The sequence below is a fragment of the Erythrolamprus reginae genome, chromosome 2, assembly GCF_031021105.1.
Source record: "Erythrolamprus reginae isolate rEryReg1 chromosome 2, rEryReg1.hap1, whole genome shotgun sequence".
Classification (NCBI taxonomy): Eukaryota; Metazoa; Chordata; class Lepidosauria; order Squamata; family Dipsadidae; genus Erythrolamprus; species Erythrolamprus reginae.
The window spans coordinates 353516292-353533555 of record NC_091951.1 but is presented as its reverse complement, the minus strand read 5'-3'; the positions used below and the strand labels follow the sequence as shown (position 1 = coordinate 353533555).

General features: G+C 43.9%; 1 pseudogene; it reads left to right on the top strand.

Moving 5' to 3' along the window:
• Positions 1–17264, top strand: part of LOC139159627 (NADH-ubiquinone oxidoreductase chain 4-like) — an 86587-nt pseudogene that overhangs the window by 33913 nt on the left and 35410 nt on the right.

Genomic DNA, 17264 nt, shown 5'->3' with positions numbered 1-17264 from the left:
CCAAGACCGGGGAAGTCTTAATACCACTCTACTATGCCCTGGTCAGACCCCACCTGGAGTACTGTGTTCAGTTCTGGTCACCAGACTTCAAAAGAGACATTGAAACTCTGGAGAAGGTGCAAAAAAGAGCAACCAAGATGATTAAGGGATTGGAAAGCAAGACTTACGAAGAGAGACTGAGGGAACTGGGCATGGATAGCCTAGAGAAAAGGAGGGCCAGAGCGGACATGATAGCAGTCTACAAGTATATGAGGGGTTGCCACAGAGAGGAGGGGATCGCTTTATTCTTCAGGGCACCAGAGGGCTGGACGAGGGACAACGGCTGGAAGCTGACCAAGGAGAGATTCAACGTGGAGATAAGGAGGAACTTCCTGACGGTCAGAGCGATCAACCAGTGGAACAACCTACCAGCGGACGTTGTGAACTCCAACACTCTGGACATTTTTAAGAGAAGATTGAACTGCCACTTGACTGGTGTGCTATAGGGTTCCTGCTTGGGCAGGGGGTTGAACTCGATGGCCTCCATGGTCCCTTTCAACTCTAACAATAAATGAATGAATGGATGAATGAATGAATGAATGAATGAATGAATGAATGAACGAACGAACAAACAAACAAACAAACAAAGAAACAAACAAACAAATAAATAAACATTAAGTAACTTTGGTATCAGAACTTAAAGTGGATACCTGCTATATAGCAGGATATTTTTTTTGTTTGCAGCTTATTCATTTGCAACCATCTCCTTAAATTATCAATATCTATTTCTCTATGTTTCCTTTCATTTCAACTATATTTATTGTGTGGTATCATGGTTCATTAAAGCAACTATATTTTATTTTTTCTCTCCATTATTCTCCATTTTCATTTAAGTGTGTATTCACAATCAAGATTTTAATTATTTGTATATAAAAAATGTTTGGTTATCCAGACATACCACCTGTCCCAAGTATTGTGGAGTTCCTTGTTATCTTATTCTGTAGTTCTTGAGTAAGCTTAGCCATCTCTGCAATTTCATAGACCTTTGATATCAAATTAAACATAGTCAGGAGGGTCTCCTGCTTCCAGGGTTGGGCTTATATGATTCTTGCTGCGGTTGTTATATGTAGTATCTTTTGTCTTTCTGATGGAACAAATTGTGAATTCTGAGCACCGAGAGAGCGAGCAACCGCCTCGCCTGTCAAACGCCCCTCTATACTTAGGCTATTAAGTTAATTCCGGCAGCCTATTATCAGGCCCAGCTTATTTACCAATTGCGCGGCTCAAAGTCCTTTCATCCAATTTTGATTTCCATCTCCTCCCGTGATCTTCCTGTCGCGGAGCAAAGAATAGCAAAATAACAAGAGTCGGAAGGGACCCGAGAGGTCTTGTAGTCCACCCCCTCCATGCTCAAGCAGGAGATGCTATACCCAATTCTCCTGTTTTGCGGCAAAACCCCCTGCAAAAAAAAAAAAAGGGAGGCTAGCAATAGGCATGAGAACTGTACTACAGTTATAAATAAATAGATAGATAGATAGATAGATAGATAGATAGATAGATAGATAGATAGATAGATAGATAGATAGATAGATAGATAGATAGATAGATAGATAGGCAGGCAGGCAGGCAGGCAGGCAGGCAGGCAGGCAGGCAGGCAGGCAGGCAGGCAGGCAGGCAGGCAGGCAGGCAGGCAGGCAGGCAGGCAGGCAGGCAGGCAGACAAACAAACAAATAAATACTGTGTGTGAGTGTGTGTAAGGAGGGAGGGGAATCCACCCATAGAACAGAGGTTATTTATTCATTCATTCATTCATTCATTCATTCATTCATTCATTCATTCATTCATTCATTTGACTTATATGCCACCACTCTCCGTGGGTTAGGGGCGGCTTACAACATTTCAATAAAAAATAGAATATATAAAACATTTCTAATCAATTAATATAAATAATTTGGAAATAGAAACATAGAAACATAGAAGACTGACGGCAGAAAAAGACCTCATGGTCCATCTAGTCTGCCCTTATACTATTTTCTGTATTTTATCTTAGGATGGATATATGTTTATCCCAGGCATGTTTAAATTCAGTTACTGTGGATTTATCTACCACGTCTGCTGGAAGTTTGTTCCAAGGATCTACTACTCTTTCAGTAAAATAATATTTTCTCATGTTGCTTTTGATCTTTCCCCCAACTAACCTCAGATTGTGTCCCCTTGTTCTTGTGTTCACTTTCCTTTTAAAAACACTTCTCTCCTGAACCTTATTTAACCCTTTGACATATTTAAATGTTTCGACCGTGTCCCCCCTTTTCCTTCTTTCCTCCAGACTATACAGATTGAGTCCATGAAGTCTTTCCTGATACGTTTTATGCTGAAGACCTTCCACCATATTTGTAGCCCATCTTTGGACCCCTTCAATTTGATCCATATTTTCAGGAAGCTTCCCTGAAGCCTCCAGAGGGCGAAATGGCCTTCCCCAAGGCCAAAAATAAGCGGGCTAGCCTGTGCACGCACGCTGGAGTTGACATAGGGCAATATCTAGCATGCCCTCGGACACAGTATTGATTTGCGTGCCAACTGTGCATACATTTGCCATCACTGGTGCTTGGATGGTGGGTTGGACAAGATGACCTACAAGGTTTTTCCCCACCATTATTGGGCAGCCCCCAGTATGCCTGCAGTCACCGTTTCGTGGCGGAAACAGTGATGCATGTCCTTCTGCATGTCCCAACCGCATGAAAGCATTGCCCCCATACACCCCCATGTAAGGTTTTGGTTCCATGCATGCGCGGAAGCAAAGAAATCAGAGAAAATCACCAAAATATTGCACAAAGATGCTTGTACATGTGAGATTTCGGTGATATTTTTTTCAACAAAATCTCCTGCAGGGGTGTGCACGCCTGCCTCCGACCATGCGCACGACCGCACCTGCCTCCAGGACCAATCCAGTAGGAAAAGGTAAGTGTGGCCAGAGGTGAGCAGCAGGCAGGACGGGGTGGAATGCAGTTCCACCAGCGGACATGAAGATGCGTGCACAGCTCCAGCTGATTGGTGGCTGTCACTTCCTGGATTACTGGTCTCGGCTCGGTTCTCCTTTTTTTCTCTGCTGCTGCTGCTGCTGCGTCTGCGCTCCTTGCTTTTTTCCTCTTTCCTCCTTCCTGGCCTTGGACGAGCTTCCCTCTCTCTTGCCCGGCTCCCCTCCAGCCTCACTCGGCCACCTCCCGCCTGAGGTGCAAGCAGAAGGCCTGGGTGACAGCGACGCTGGCAGCATTGATTTTATTTTATTTATTCATTAATTCATTTGTCCAATACACAAATACATAGGAAGAAAAACAGACATGTGATAATATAAAAGAGGGTGAAGGTTAACTTAGAGGAGAGGATATATAAAAGGAAGGGAATATATAAGATAGGTGAAAGAAAGGAAAGATAATTGGACAGGGGACAAAAGGCACACCAGTGCACTTATTTACGCAAATTGTCACCCCAGAGAGCGACACCGGTAAGGCTGTAAGTCGAGGATTTAACAGCTCCCTTGAACGATGATGATCATTCAAGCCACTCCCACTTGATCACATGCCCAGCAAGCCACTCCTACCCAATCACATGACCATTAAGCCACACCCATAAAACAAGCCACACCCACAGTGAGGCAGTAAAAATTCTGGCTGCCCATTACTGCTTATACTCCTAAAAATACGGTAGATTCTTGTAAATTGAGGATTGTAAATTGGGTAAATTGCATGTGTTATGTGAATATAATTGGCTTTTCTTTTCTTTTCTCCTAATTTCTTTTCTCCCCATGGATTGAAATGTGTGGGTGGGGGGAGGCCACCAGCAGTGGGTGTGTTTCTGTGTGTGTTGTGTGTAAAAGAGAGAGAGGCTTGTTGCTCTAATGTTTTTTCTCACCAGGCATTGGCTTACATCAAATCATTGTGCTAAGCTGTTGCGCTCTTTAACCTCAGCTCCTGGAATAACTCACTAGCCGTTAACGGGCTAATTATCTTGGCTGCCTTACCTATTCATTTCCCATGTTTTCATTTTTTTAAAAAAAATAAAACAATTTTATTGTTTTATTTTTAGTTGGGAAACTTGTTTTTTTCTAGTTTTAGTTGTGTAAGCGAACCTGGAATCATCGGTTGCGATGGCCACGTTTAGAAATAAGTAACAGAATTACAGAGCTGGAAGGGACCTTGGAGGTCTTCTAGTCCAACCCTCTGCTCAAGCAGGAGACCCCATACCTCTTCACACACAGGCTTGTCCTATCTCTTCTTAAAATCTTCTATGGCAGTATTGGAGCATCTTCAACTCATGAAGACAAGCCACTCTATTAATAGAAACATAGAAACATAGAAGACTGACGGCAGAAAAAGACCCCATGGTCCATCTAGTCTGCCCTTTTACTATTTCCTGTATTTTATCTTACAATGGATATATGTTTATCCCAGGCATGTTTAAATTCGGTTACTGTGGATTTATCAACCACGTCTGCTGGAAGTTTGTTCCAAGGATCTACTACTCTTTCAGTAAAATAATACTTTCTCATGTTGCCTTTGATCTTTCCCCCAACTAACTTCAGATTGTGTCCCCTTGTTCTTGTGTTCACTTTCCTGTTAAAAACACTTCCCTCCTGAACCCTATTTAACCCTTTAACATATTTAAATGTTTCGATCATGTCCCCCCTTTTCCTTCTGTCTTCCAGACTATACAGATGGAGTTCATTAAGTCTTTCCTGATACGTTTTATACTTCAGACCTTCCACCATTCTTGTAGCCCGTCTTTGGACCCGTTCAATTTTGTCAATATCTTTTTGTAGGTGAGGTCTCCAGAACTGAACACAGTACTCCAAATGTGGTCTCACCAGCGGTCTATATAAGGGGATCACAATCTCCCTCTTCCTGCTTGTTATACCTCTAGCTATGCAGCCAAGCATCCTACTTGCCTTTCCTACTGCCCGACCACACTGCTCACCCATTTTGAGACTGTCAGAAATCACTACCCCTAAATCCTTCTCTTCTGAAGTTTTTGCTAACACAGAACTGCCAATGCAATACTCAGATTTAGGATTCCTTTTCTCCAAGTGCATTATTTTACATTTGGAAACATTAAACTGCAGTTTCCATTGCTTTGACCATTTATCTAGTAACGCTAAATCATTTACCATATTACAGACCCCTCCAGGAATATCAACCCTATTGCACACTTTAGAGTCATCGGCAAATAGGCAAACCTTCCCTACCAAACCTTCCCCTATGTCACTCACAAACATATTAAAAAGAATAGGACCCAGAACAGACCCTTGTGGCACACCACTTGTAACCTGTCTCTGCTCAGAATACTCGCCATTAACAATAACTCTCTGATGTCTACGCTTCAGCCAGCTGCAAATACATTGAACTATCCAGGGATTAAGTCCAATCTTCACTAATTTATCTATCAGCTCTTTATGTGGAACCGTATCAAAGGCTTTGCTGAAGTCCAGATAGGCAATATCCACGGCACCACCTTCATCCAACACCTTTGTGACATAGTCAAAGAACTCAATGAGATTAGTCTGACACGATTTGCCTTCAGTAAAGCCATGCTGATTTGGGTCCAATAAGTTATTGTTTTTTAGATGCTGATTTATCCTCTTTTTGAGTAGAGTCTCCATCATTTTAACTACAACTGATGTCAAGCTAACTGGCCTGTAGTTTCCAGCTTCTTCTCTACTGCCCTTCTTGTGGATAGGCACAACACTGGCCATTCTCCAATCCTCAGGAACATCTCCTGTTAACAGGGATTGGTTAAACAAATCAGTCAGGGGGGTAGCATTGTTCTGATTGTGTCAAAATTTCTCCTTAATTCTGTTCTGTTCCAGCGATGAGCCCCCACAAGAAATGGAAACATGTAATTTTAATAGTTTAGTAGCAGAGAGGTTTAACATTTTATTTTTTTAAAAAAATATATTTATTAGTTACAGTATTTGCATATAAAAACAGACAAAACAGAAATAATCAAATACAGTTACAAAAATGAGCAAAAAAGAAGAACAGAAAAGAGAGAGAAAAGGTGAAGAGAAGAGAAAGAAAGAAAGAAAAAAGGAAGAAAGAAAAAAGAAAGAGAGAGAGAGAGAGAGATAAAGAGAAAAAAAGAAAGAAAGAGAGAGAAAGAAAGAAAGAAGGAAAGAAAGAAAGAGAGAGAGAAAAAGAAAGAAAAAGAAAGAGAGAGAGAAAAAGAAAAAGAAAGAAAGAGAGAGAGAGAAAGAAAAAGAAAGAAAGAAAGAGAGAAAGAAAGAAAAATAAAGAAAGAGAGAGAGAGAGAGAGAGAGAAAGAAAGAAAGAAAGAAAGAAAGAAAGAGGGTCAACTAATATGTTGACTAACATTATTTACTCAGCCTTTAAATTGCTTTTTTTGATAGCTATCTTTACGTTTTATACACAGGGTTGTTTTTCTAGATCGAGGTTTAACATTTTAAAAGGCATCAGCAAAGCAAGAAAGAAGTCTGTTCCATTTCAGCTGTTCATTAGAATCTCAAAGAGAAAGCCAAAACTCCCAAATAATTGTCTTTGATCACATATCTCTCATTAACATGACTCACTCTGAGGAAGCCCGGAAGCAAAGATTCCACTTTCTCAAGTTGTAATTCAACATAAATAGTCCAAGAGTGAAATCCAAGCATGTTCTAAAGTTGACTTCCACACTGACTTATCACGTGGCACACCTTTAAATAGCTGAAAGGCGTGGCCAATTGTTTTAGAGATCTATTCATGCAGAGACCTCTTCCTCCTCAGCCATTCCTGTCTGCTAACACTCCTGTGCACCCTTGCATCATGGGCACCTCTGGAGGTGCAACAGGCCCTGATTGGCTTTCAGCCTCTGACCCCACATCCTGTTGCTTTCAGACTTGGGTGCCAAGTACACTGGCCTAGGAAACCCACCCACACCCGTCTCTCGATCCTCAGAATCCATGATCAGCTGTGCAGGACACGGTCGGGCCACAACAAATTCTAGGTGGGATCTCTTTTTAATGATCAGAATAACAGAGTTGGGACTTTGGAGGGCTTCTAGTCCACCCCCCTTCTACCCGTCCAAGCGGGAGACCCTATACCAGGGATGGTGAACCTTTTTTTCCTTGGGTGCCAAAAGAACTTATGCGCACGCTATCGCACATGTGTGAGTGCCCACACCCATAATTCAATGCCCCGGGAGGACAAAAACAGCTTCCCCCAACCCCAGAGGTCTTCTGGAGGCTGGAAATGGCCTGTTTTCCAACTCTTGGTGGACCCAATAGGCTCGTGTTTCGCCCTCCCTAGGCTCCAAAGGCTTCCCTGGAGGCAGGGACGGTAAAAACGGCCACCCTCATCCCCCTGGAGGCTCTCTGGAAGCCAAAAGCGCCCTCCCAGAGCCTCTGTTTAAGCCAAAAATCAGCTGGCCACCACACACATGCACGTTGGAGCTGAGCTAGGGCAACAGCTCGCATGCCAGCAGATATGCCTGTGCCATAGGTTCGTCATCACTGCCATATACCATTGCAAACAAGTGACTCTCTGATAAAGCCAATGGAAACCATCGAAACCATTACAAAGCCAAATAATAGTTTGGATATGGGATGCGATACCCGGAAAAATGTGCCATACGTCACTTAATAGTGCACGGAAAGACTGAAGACAAACAAGGTCCAGGCAGAAGAAGAAGAACATCATGGATTCAAAGCATAAGAGGCTGGTTTGGACAACACTCAGCAGCACTTTCTTTGTGCAGTTGTTGATAGAAATAGGTTGGTCAACCTGATCACCAATGTCTGATGATGGAAGAAGAAGGAGGAGGAGGAGGAGGTGGTGGAGGAGGAGGAGGAGGAGGAGGAAGAAGAAGAAGAAGAAGAAGAAGAAGAAGAAGAAGAAGAAGAAGAAGAAGAAGAAGACGACTTTCCAATCTCATATTGATAACCATCAGTGGTGAAGCACCCACAACCTCTTGTGGGAATCTGTTCTACTAGTTAATTGGTCTCAAATTCATCCTTAGTTCTCAGTTGTTTCTCTCCTTGTTTAGTTTCCACCCATTGCTTCTTGTTCTACCCTCAGATGCTTTGGAGAATAGGTTGAGGTCTTTGTTCTTTGTGGCCACCCCTGAGATATTGGAACACTGCTATCATGTCTCCCCTACTCCAGAACAATCCCAGCGGCCGATAAGGTCCCACAGAGTTGGCCTTCTCCGGGTCCCGTCGACCAAACAATGTCGTTTGGCGGGCCCCAGGGGAAGAGCCTTCTCTGTGGCGGCCCCGGCCCTCTGGAACCAACTCCCCCCAGAGATTAGAACGGCCCCCACCCTCCTTGTCTTTCGCAAATTACTTAAGACTCACCTTTGTCGCCAGGCATGGGGGAGTTAAGTTATCCTTTCCCCCTAGGCTACTACAAATTATGCATGGTATGTTTGTGTGTATGTTTGGTTTTTTATAATAAGGGTTTTTTAGTTGTTTTTATTAATTGGATTGTTCATGTTGTTTTACCACTGTTGTTAGCCGCCCCGAGTCTGCGGAGAGGGGCGGCATACAAATCCAATAAATAATAATAATAATAATAATAATAATAATAATAATAATAATAATATTTTTTATATATATATATATATATATATATATATATATATATATATATATATATATATATATATATATATATAATTCCTAGGTACAAAATCTCCATTTCTAAAGATTTCAGGCATCTGCTGGAGGATGTTTTTACTATGCAGCAAGACTGGGGCTGCTTTCTGCCTTTAAGAACTTGTTTTTTTTCCCAATTGTCCCTTGAAGAAGTATAACATTCTGCCTCTTTTAATATCCCCCAAAATGTTTCATTCTGTGGGGGGAGGTCTTTACCTACAGTAGATTTAGAAAGGACCTTGAAGGACTTGTAGTTCAACCAAACTAAGCATAGCTAGCTACTATAACTAAGCACAGCCCATAAAATAATCTTCTACAACATCCTTCCTGTCAACGGCTACTTCAGCTTCAACCATAACAACACACGAGCACCCAACGGATACAAACTCAAAGTACACCGCTCCAAACCTGACTGCAGGAAATACAACTTTATTTATTTATTTATTTATTTATTATTTGGATTTGTATGCCGCCCCTCTCCGAAGACTCGGGGCGGCTCACAACAAGTGAAACAAATCATAAATAATCCAATTAATTAAAATATTTAAAGATTTTAAAAACCCCATATGCTAACAGACACACACACAAGCATACCATGTATAAATTAAACATGCCCAGGGGGAGATGTTTCAGTTCCCCCATGCCTGACGGCAAAGGTGGGTTTTAAGGAGTTTACGGAAGGCATGAAGAGTAGGGGCAGTTCTGATCTCCGGGGGGAGTTGGTTCCAGAGAGCCGGGGCCGCCACATAGAAGGCTCTTCCCCTGGGGCCTGCCAACCGACATTGTTTAGTTGACGGGACCCGGAGGAGGCCCACTCTGTGGGACCTAATCGGTCGCTGGGATTCATGTGGCAGGAGGCGGTCCCTGAGATATTCTGGTCCGATGCCATGAAGGGCTTTAAAGGTCATAACCAACACTTTGAATTGTGACCAGAAATTGATCGGCAGCCAATGCAGACTGCGGAGTGATGGTGAAACATGGGCATACCTGGGTAAGCCCATGACTGCTCTCGCAGCTGCATTCTGCACGATCTGAAGTTTCCAAACACTTTTCAAAGGTAGCCCCATGTAGAGAGCATTACAGTAGTCGAACCTCGAGGTGATGAGGGCATGAGTGACTGTGAGCAATGAGTCCCAGTCCAGATAGGGCCGCAACTGGTGCACCAGGCGAACCTGGGCAAACGCCCCCCTCGCCACAGCTGAGAGATGGTTTTCTAATGTGAGCTGTGGGTCGAGGAGGATGCCCAAGTTGCGGACCCTCTCTGAGGGGGTCAGTAATTCCCCCCCCCCCCAGGGTAATGGACGGACAGATGGGATTGTCCTTGGGAGGCAAAACCCACAGCCACTCCGTCTTATCCGGGTTGAGTTTGAGTCTGTTGACACCCATCCAGGCCCCAACAGCCTCCAGGCACCGGCACATCACTTCCACCGCTTCATTGACTGGGCATGGGGTGGAGATGTAAAGCTGGGTATCATCGGCATATTGATGATACCTCACCCCATGTCCTTGGATGATCTCACCCAGCAGTTTCATGTAGATGTTAAATAGCAAGGGGGAGAGGACCGACCCCTGAGGCACCCCACAAGGGAGAGACCTCGGAGCCGACCTCTGACCCCCCACTAACACCGACTGCGACCGGCCAGAGAGGTAGGAAGAGAACCACTGGAGAACAGTGCCTCCCACCCCCAACCCCTCCAACCGGTGCAGAAGGATACCATGGTCGATGGTATCGAAAGCCGCTGAGAGATCGAGGAGCACCAGGACAGAGGATAAACCCCTGTCCCGGGCCCGCCAGAGATCATCCATCAACGCGACCAAAGCGGTTTCCGTGCTGTAACCGGGCCTGAAACCCGACTGCTGGGGACCTAGATAATCGGCTTCTTCCAAGGACCGCTGGAGCTGGAGTGCCACCACCTTCTCAACAACCTTCCCCATAAAGGGAAGGTTGGAGACTGGACGATAGTTATTAAGTACGGCTGGGTCCAGGGAAGGCTTCTTGAGGAGGGGGCGCACGAGCGCTTCTTTATAGAGTGTTGGAAACTTTAGTAACCGAGTAGTTGATGCCTGGAACTCACTACCTGACTCTGTAGTATCATCACCAAACCCCCAAAGCTTTACCCTTGGACTCTCCACTGTTGACCTCTCCCGATTCCTAAGAGGTCAGTAAGGGGCCTGCATAAGTGAACCAACGTGCCTTCCATCCACTATCCTAATTCTTCTTTTTTTCCTTTTTTTTACTAGTATCATATATATAAATATTATTATATTTTTGTATACCATCAATACATACTTGACAAAAACAAACAAAATCAAACAGGCAAAGAAATAAATAACCCCACTGCCCAAGCAAGGGTCTTTATTCCATTCTGGACATTCCTGACTCTCTTCAGTTACCCAAAGTACCCAAACTTTCTTATTTCCCATGAAAATTCATTCAAATCCAACTTCTAGACTTCCGGGTGACGGGTGATAAACGTGGTGACAAACGTTATTGGACAAGTGATGTTGCCCTCTTTCCAAAACCGAAAGCCCTCCGTCCTTCCAGCCCCACGGAATCCTTGCCCAGATCATTGTCATTATCTGCTTTATCACCTTGTACAATTTGGGGAAAAGAAAGGAAAATATGCTACGGTGCAGTTTGGGAACATCTAGGAAGATTACGTGCTCTCTATTAGTTTTCCTTCCAGCTATTTCTAATTACCTTCCATTTCAGCTGGATTAAAACTCCCCAAGTTTAGTGCTTTTTAAAAAAAGCAGCTGTCAGCTTTCATTAAAAAAAGTGCTATCAAAAACTATATATGTGTGTGTGTTTGTGTGTGTGTGTGTGTTTACACACACATACACACACACTCCATCAAATGAGCTCTGAATTCAGGAAAAGATTTTTGAAACACACAAGTGCATTTGACTTAAATGACAGCTGACAGGTCCTTTTTAGCTCCCCATTCAGTCTGAGATCCTAATCAGGGAAATTGCAACATGTGGAGAGGTCCCTTTCACCACCTCGCTGGCTCGCGGAAAACTCTGGTGGGCACCACGTCTTGGATCAGAAGAGGGGGGGACGGCGTGATTGACACATGGGCTGGAGCAACCCAGCAGAGCAGAATGAAAAGAATGGTTGAGGGCCACACAGCTAGACATGAGCATACAACCCATAAAGGCTGTGAAAGCAGAGATGCAAGTACAAAGGGTGTTACAATTACGCAAGGGCTAAAACGTAGGTTTTGTGTTAGGAATAGTGATGGGCGAACCCAATGGTGTTCGGGTTTGGCGAGTTTGGGTGAACTTCACGCAAAGTACGGCCGAACCCGAACGGTCCGTGACGTCAAAGCTCCGCCCCTGGAATCCCATCATTTTTTATTTTTTACGGATTTTTAATTTTTATTTATTTTTATTTTTACGAAAAAGGACGCCGCAGCGGCACCACAAGCAAAGGAAGGTCCTTTCACATTAAAAAAAAATTACATGAAAGGACCTCCCTTTGCTTGTAGCGCTGCTGTGGCGTCCTTTTTCGTAAAAATAAAAAACGATGGGATTCCAGGGGCGGAGCTTTGACATCATGTATACCGGCAGGTTGCTAAGGATGCCAAGGTGATCACTTCCTGGATTCCATCCTCCCTCCATTATTCTAGTGCCACCCCCGGAATCCAGGAAGTGATCACCTTGGCATCCTTAGCAACCTGCCGGTATACATGATGTCAAAGCTCCGCCCCCAGAATGCATTTGTGGTATTCCCCAGCTCCTTTTGTGCCTCCTGACCGGCCGACAGCTCCCCGGAATGATTCATGGAATGATGCAAAAGAGAGTGGCAATGTCTCTAACATCTATAGAATAGAATAGAATAGAATAGAATAGAATAGAATAGAATAGAATTAGCTTTATTAGATAAATGGTCAAAGCAATGGAAACTGCAGTATGTTTCCAAATGTAAAATAATACCCTTGGGCAAAAGGAATCCTCAATCTGAGTATTGTATTAGCAGTTCTGTGTTAGCAAAAACTTCAGAAGAGAAGGATTTAGGGGTAGTGATTTCTGACAGTCTCAAAATGGGTGAACAGTGCGGTAGAGAAAGCAAATAGAATTCTTGGCTGCATAGCTAGAGGTATAACAAGCAGGAAGAGGGAGATTGTGATCCCGCTCTATAGAGCGCTGGCGAGACCCCATTTGGAATAATACTGTCCAGTTCTGGAGACCTCACCTACAAAAAAGATATCAACAAAATTGAACAGGTCCAAAGACAGGCTACAAGAATGATGGGAGGTCTGAAGTATAAAACGTATCAGGAAAGACTTAATGAACTCAATCTGTATAGTCTGGAAGACAGAAGGAAAAGGGGGACATGATCGAAACATTTAAATATGTTAAAGGGTTAAATAAGGTTCAGGAGGGAAGTGTTTTTAATAGGAAAGTGAACCAAGAATAAGGGGGCACAATCTGAGGTTAGATGGGGAAAAGATCAGAAGCAACGTGAGAACATATTATTTGACTAAAAGAGTAGTTTGGAACAAACGTCCAGCAGATGTGGTTGGTAAAACCATAGTAACTGAATTTATACATGCCTGGGATAAACATCCATCCATCCTAAGATAAAATACAAGAAATAGTATAAGGGCAAACTAGATGGACCAGGAGGTGTTTTTCTGCTGTCAATCTTCTATGTTTCTATGTTAGAATAGAATGGAATGGAATGGAATGGAATAGAATAGAATAGAATAGAATTCTTTGTTGGCCCAGTGTCTATCTACTGTTGACCTCTCCTGATTCCTAAGAGGTCAGTAAGGGGCCTGCATAAGTGCACCAGCATGCCTTCCGTCCCCTTTCCTAATGTTTCTCTCTTACTAGTATCATTTATATAAACATTGTAATGTATTTGTACACTACCAATACATGTTTGACAAAATAAATGAATAAAATAAAGTTCTAGGGCATCTTAAAAGCCTAACCCTTTGATGATTGCAAAGATTTGGTGCATCCCCATTAACTTTATCCGAGGCCTGATTTCCAGTTTCTGCGAGCTGCCCATTTGTTAAATTTTATAGCTCTTCTTCCCTTTTGGAGTATGCTTTTTAGCATTAATTATCTATGAAATGCTTACTTAGGGGCTGCTGAGAGGGAAGAGCAGGAAGCAACAGAAAACCCCCTCTGCATAAATAGAGCGATGTTATGGTATCAGCATAGCTGAAGGCCACAGCTGGTTTTACATGTAGAGACTTTAATATCCCCTTTGGAGATTGCAACCAAACACAAAATACAAACAGAGAAAAGGTCTGGGAAATTTGAGGATGAACTTGGATTGCTTTATTAACCAGAAATAATGCGAAAAACTGCAACTCTAATAGATTCTCCATCTCTGGGTGGAACCTCTGACTTACTGAACGGTGCCTGTTAAATTGAGCTTTCGCTCTTTCGTCTCTATGTCATTCCTACCATTCGTGCTGTTTCTATGTTTGCAATAGTTTTTATTTTTCTGTTTTATGACACTGTAAGGCAGGCAGAGTCACTCATGATAGCAGGATGAGTGACTAACAACAGCAATAGCAATAGAAATGATAATAATAACAGTAACAACAACAACAAGGTTGGAAGGGACCTTGGAGGTCTTCTAGTCCAACCCCCTGCTTAGGCAGGAAACCCCATACTACTATTAAATCAATCAATCAATTTAATATTGGATGGATGGATGGATGGAGGGAGGGAGGGAGGGATGGGTGAATGAATGGATGGATGAATGAATGAGTGGGTGAGTGAGTGAGTGAGTGAATGAATGAATGAATGAATGAATGAATGAATGAGTTGAAGAACTCTAAAATGTGTTGAAACAATTGTTCTTACCAGAGATGGATTACAGATTTTTCTAGAGAGTGTGTTTCCTTAGAAAGAGTGCAGAGAAGAGCAACAAAGAGGATTAGTGGACTGGAGGCTAAAACATATGAAGAACAGTTGTGGGAATTGGTTACGTTTGGTTTAATGCAAAGAAGGACCAGGGGAGACATGATAGCAACCTTCCAATGTCTCAGGGGTTGCCACAAAGAAGAGGGAGTCAAACTATTCTCCAAGCCACCTGAAGCCAGGACAAGAAGCAATGGATGGAAGCTAATCAAGGAGATAAGTAATTTAGACCTAAAGAGATATTTCCTGACAGTTAGAACAATTAACTAGTGGAACGGATTACCACCAGAAGTTGTGGGTGCTCCAACTCTGGAGGTTTTTAAGAAGAGACTGGATAGTCTTCTTCTTCTTCTTCTTCTTCTTCTTCTTCTTCTTCTTCTTCTTCTTCTTCTTCTTCTTCTTCTTCTTCTTCTTCTTCTCCTCCTTCTCCTTCTCCTTCTCCTTCTTTTTCTTCTTCTCCTTCTTCTCCTCCTCCTTCTTCTTCTTCTTCTTCTTCCTCTTCTTCTTCTTCCTCCTCCTCTCCTCCTCCTCCTCCTCCTCCTTCTTTATCCATCATCAGACATTGGTGATTATCTTGCTACCAGACGTTGTGAATCCTCCAACACAGGAAGTTTTTAAGGAGATGTTGGATAACCCTCTGTCTGAAGTAGGGTTGGACTAGAAGACCTCCAAGGTCCCTTCCAACTCTGTTATTCTGTTAATTAGGGGTGGAGCTTCAATCAGGAGGCGGGGCCTGCCTTCCCTCCTCTCTTCCCAGCATGGCTGGGTCTGATCCCAGGCTTGTTAAAAAGCTTCCCCAGCATTTATGCAAAGGATGGAGACAGACCTCGCTCACCTTGCTACTGGTTCTCCAAGGAGCTTTCTTGGATAATTATGATTCTGATTTCTAAAAATGTGCCTGCTGCCCTCTGGGCTTCCTGGTGTGCATATACATAATTAAGAAGGAATTCATGAGGAAGATAACTTTGAGAATATGTATTAAGTCCCTTGCCCAAATTTCAGCAGAGTTTGACCTTCGGCGAGAAACTTTACGTGTTTGGTAGATGGCCAAATGGAAGGCTCTGGTGGAGTCTTTGACGATATTTTCCTTGTCAACTGAACTACTTCGTGTTCTTTTAAAGGAAAGCTTGTAATTCCATACCCCTGTGCTCCGTACTGTCTTCATTTCCCAGTAAAGCGGAGCAGATCCTTGGAACAAAGTCCTTGAAAAGTGTCCAAGGAAGCAAAGCTTCCAGAGAAATCTTGGAGACTCGGTTGGATAGGCAGAAAAACGTTGACTCTTGGCAGAAAAACCGACGCCGTTCCAGGAAATGGTTCGGCAAAGAAGCAAAAATGGACCAGTTCAAAGAGAAGGTCTTCTTCCAAATTAGTTATTTACCCATTTGTGAGTTTTAACAGAATAACAGAGTTGGAAGGGAACTTGGAGGTCATCTAGTCCAACCTCGTGTGTATATGGAGTCTATACCATTTCAGACAAGTGGATGTCCAGTCTCTTCTTAAAAATTTCCGACGATGGATCACATGTAACTGTTTCACTGAGCGACGGTTCTCGATGTTGGGGAGTTTGTCCTTAGTCCCAGGTTGCTTCTCTCCTCGACTATTTTCCATCTGTCGCCACAACAGAGAAGGCTCTTCCCCTGGGGCCTGCCAAATGACATTGTTTAGTCGACGGGACCCGGAGAAGGCCAACTCTGTAGGACCTTATCGGTCGCTGGGATTTGTGCGGTAGCAGGCGGTTCCAGGGATACTCTGGTCCAATGCTATGTAGGGCTTTAAAGGTCATAACCAACACTTTGAATTGTGACCGGAAACTGATTGGCAGCCAATGCAGGGCACGGAGTGTTGTAGAAACATGAGCGAATCTTGGAAGCCCCACGATGGCTCTCGCAGCCACGTTCTGCATGATCTGAAGTTTCCAAACACTCTTCAAAGGTCGCCCCATGTAGAGAGCATTATAGTAATCGAATCTCGAGGTGATGAGGGCATGAGTGACTGAGCAGTGACTCCCTGTCCAAATAGGGCCACAACTGGTGCACCAGGCGCACCTAGGCAACCGCCCCCCTCGATTGAGGAGGACGCCCAAGTTGTGGACCCTCTCTGAGGGGGTCTGTAGTTCCCCTCCCCCAGGGTGATGGACAGACAGATGGAATTGTCCTTGGGCGGCAAGACCCACAGCCACTCCATCTTGTCTGGGTTGAGTTTGAGTTTGTTGACACCCATCAAGGCCCCAACAGCCTCCAGGCACCGGCACATCACTTCCACTGCTTCGTTATGGAGGAGGAAGAAGAAGAAGAGAAAGAGGAGGAAAAGGAAGAAGAGGAGGAGGAGAAGAAAGAGGAGGAAGAGGAGGAAGAGGAAGAGAAAGAACAGGAGGAAGAGGAGGAAGAGGAAGAACAGGAGGAAGAGGAGGAAGAGGAAGAACAGGAGGAAGAGGAGGAAGAGGAGGAAGAGGAGGAAGAGGAGGAAGAGGAGGAAGAGGAGGAAGAGGAGGAAGAGGAGGAAGAGGAGGAAGAGGAGGAAGAGGGTGAAGAGGAGGAAGAGGAGGAAGAGGAGGAAGAGGAGGAAGAGGAAGAACAGGAGGAAGAGGAAGAACAGGAGGAAGAGGAGGAAGAGGAAGAACAGGAGGAAGAGGAGAGGAGGAAGAGGAGGAAGAGGAGGAAGAGGAGGAAGAGGAGGAAGAGGAGGAAGAGGAGGAAGAGGAGGAAGAGGAGGAAGAGGAGGAAGAGGAGGAAGAGGAGGAAGAGGAGGAAGAGGA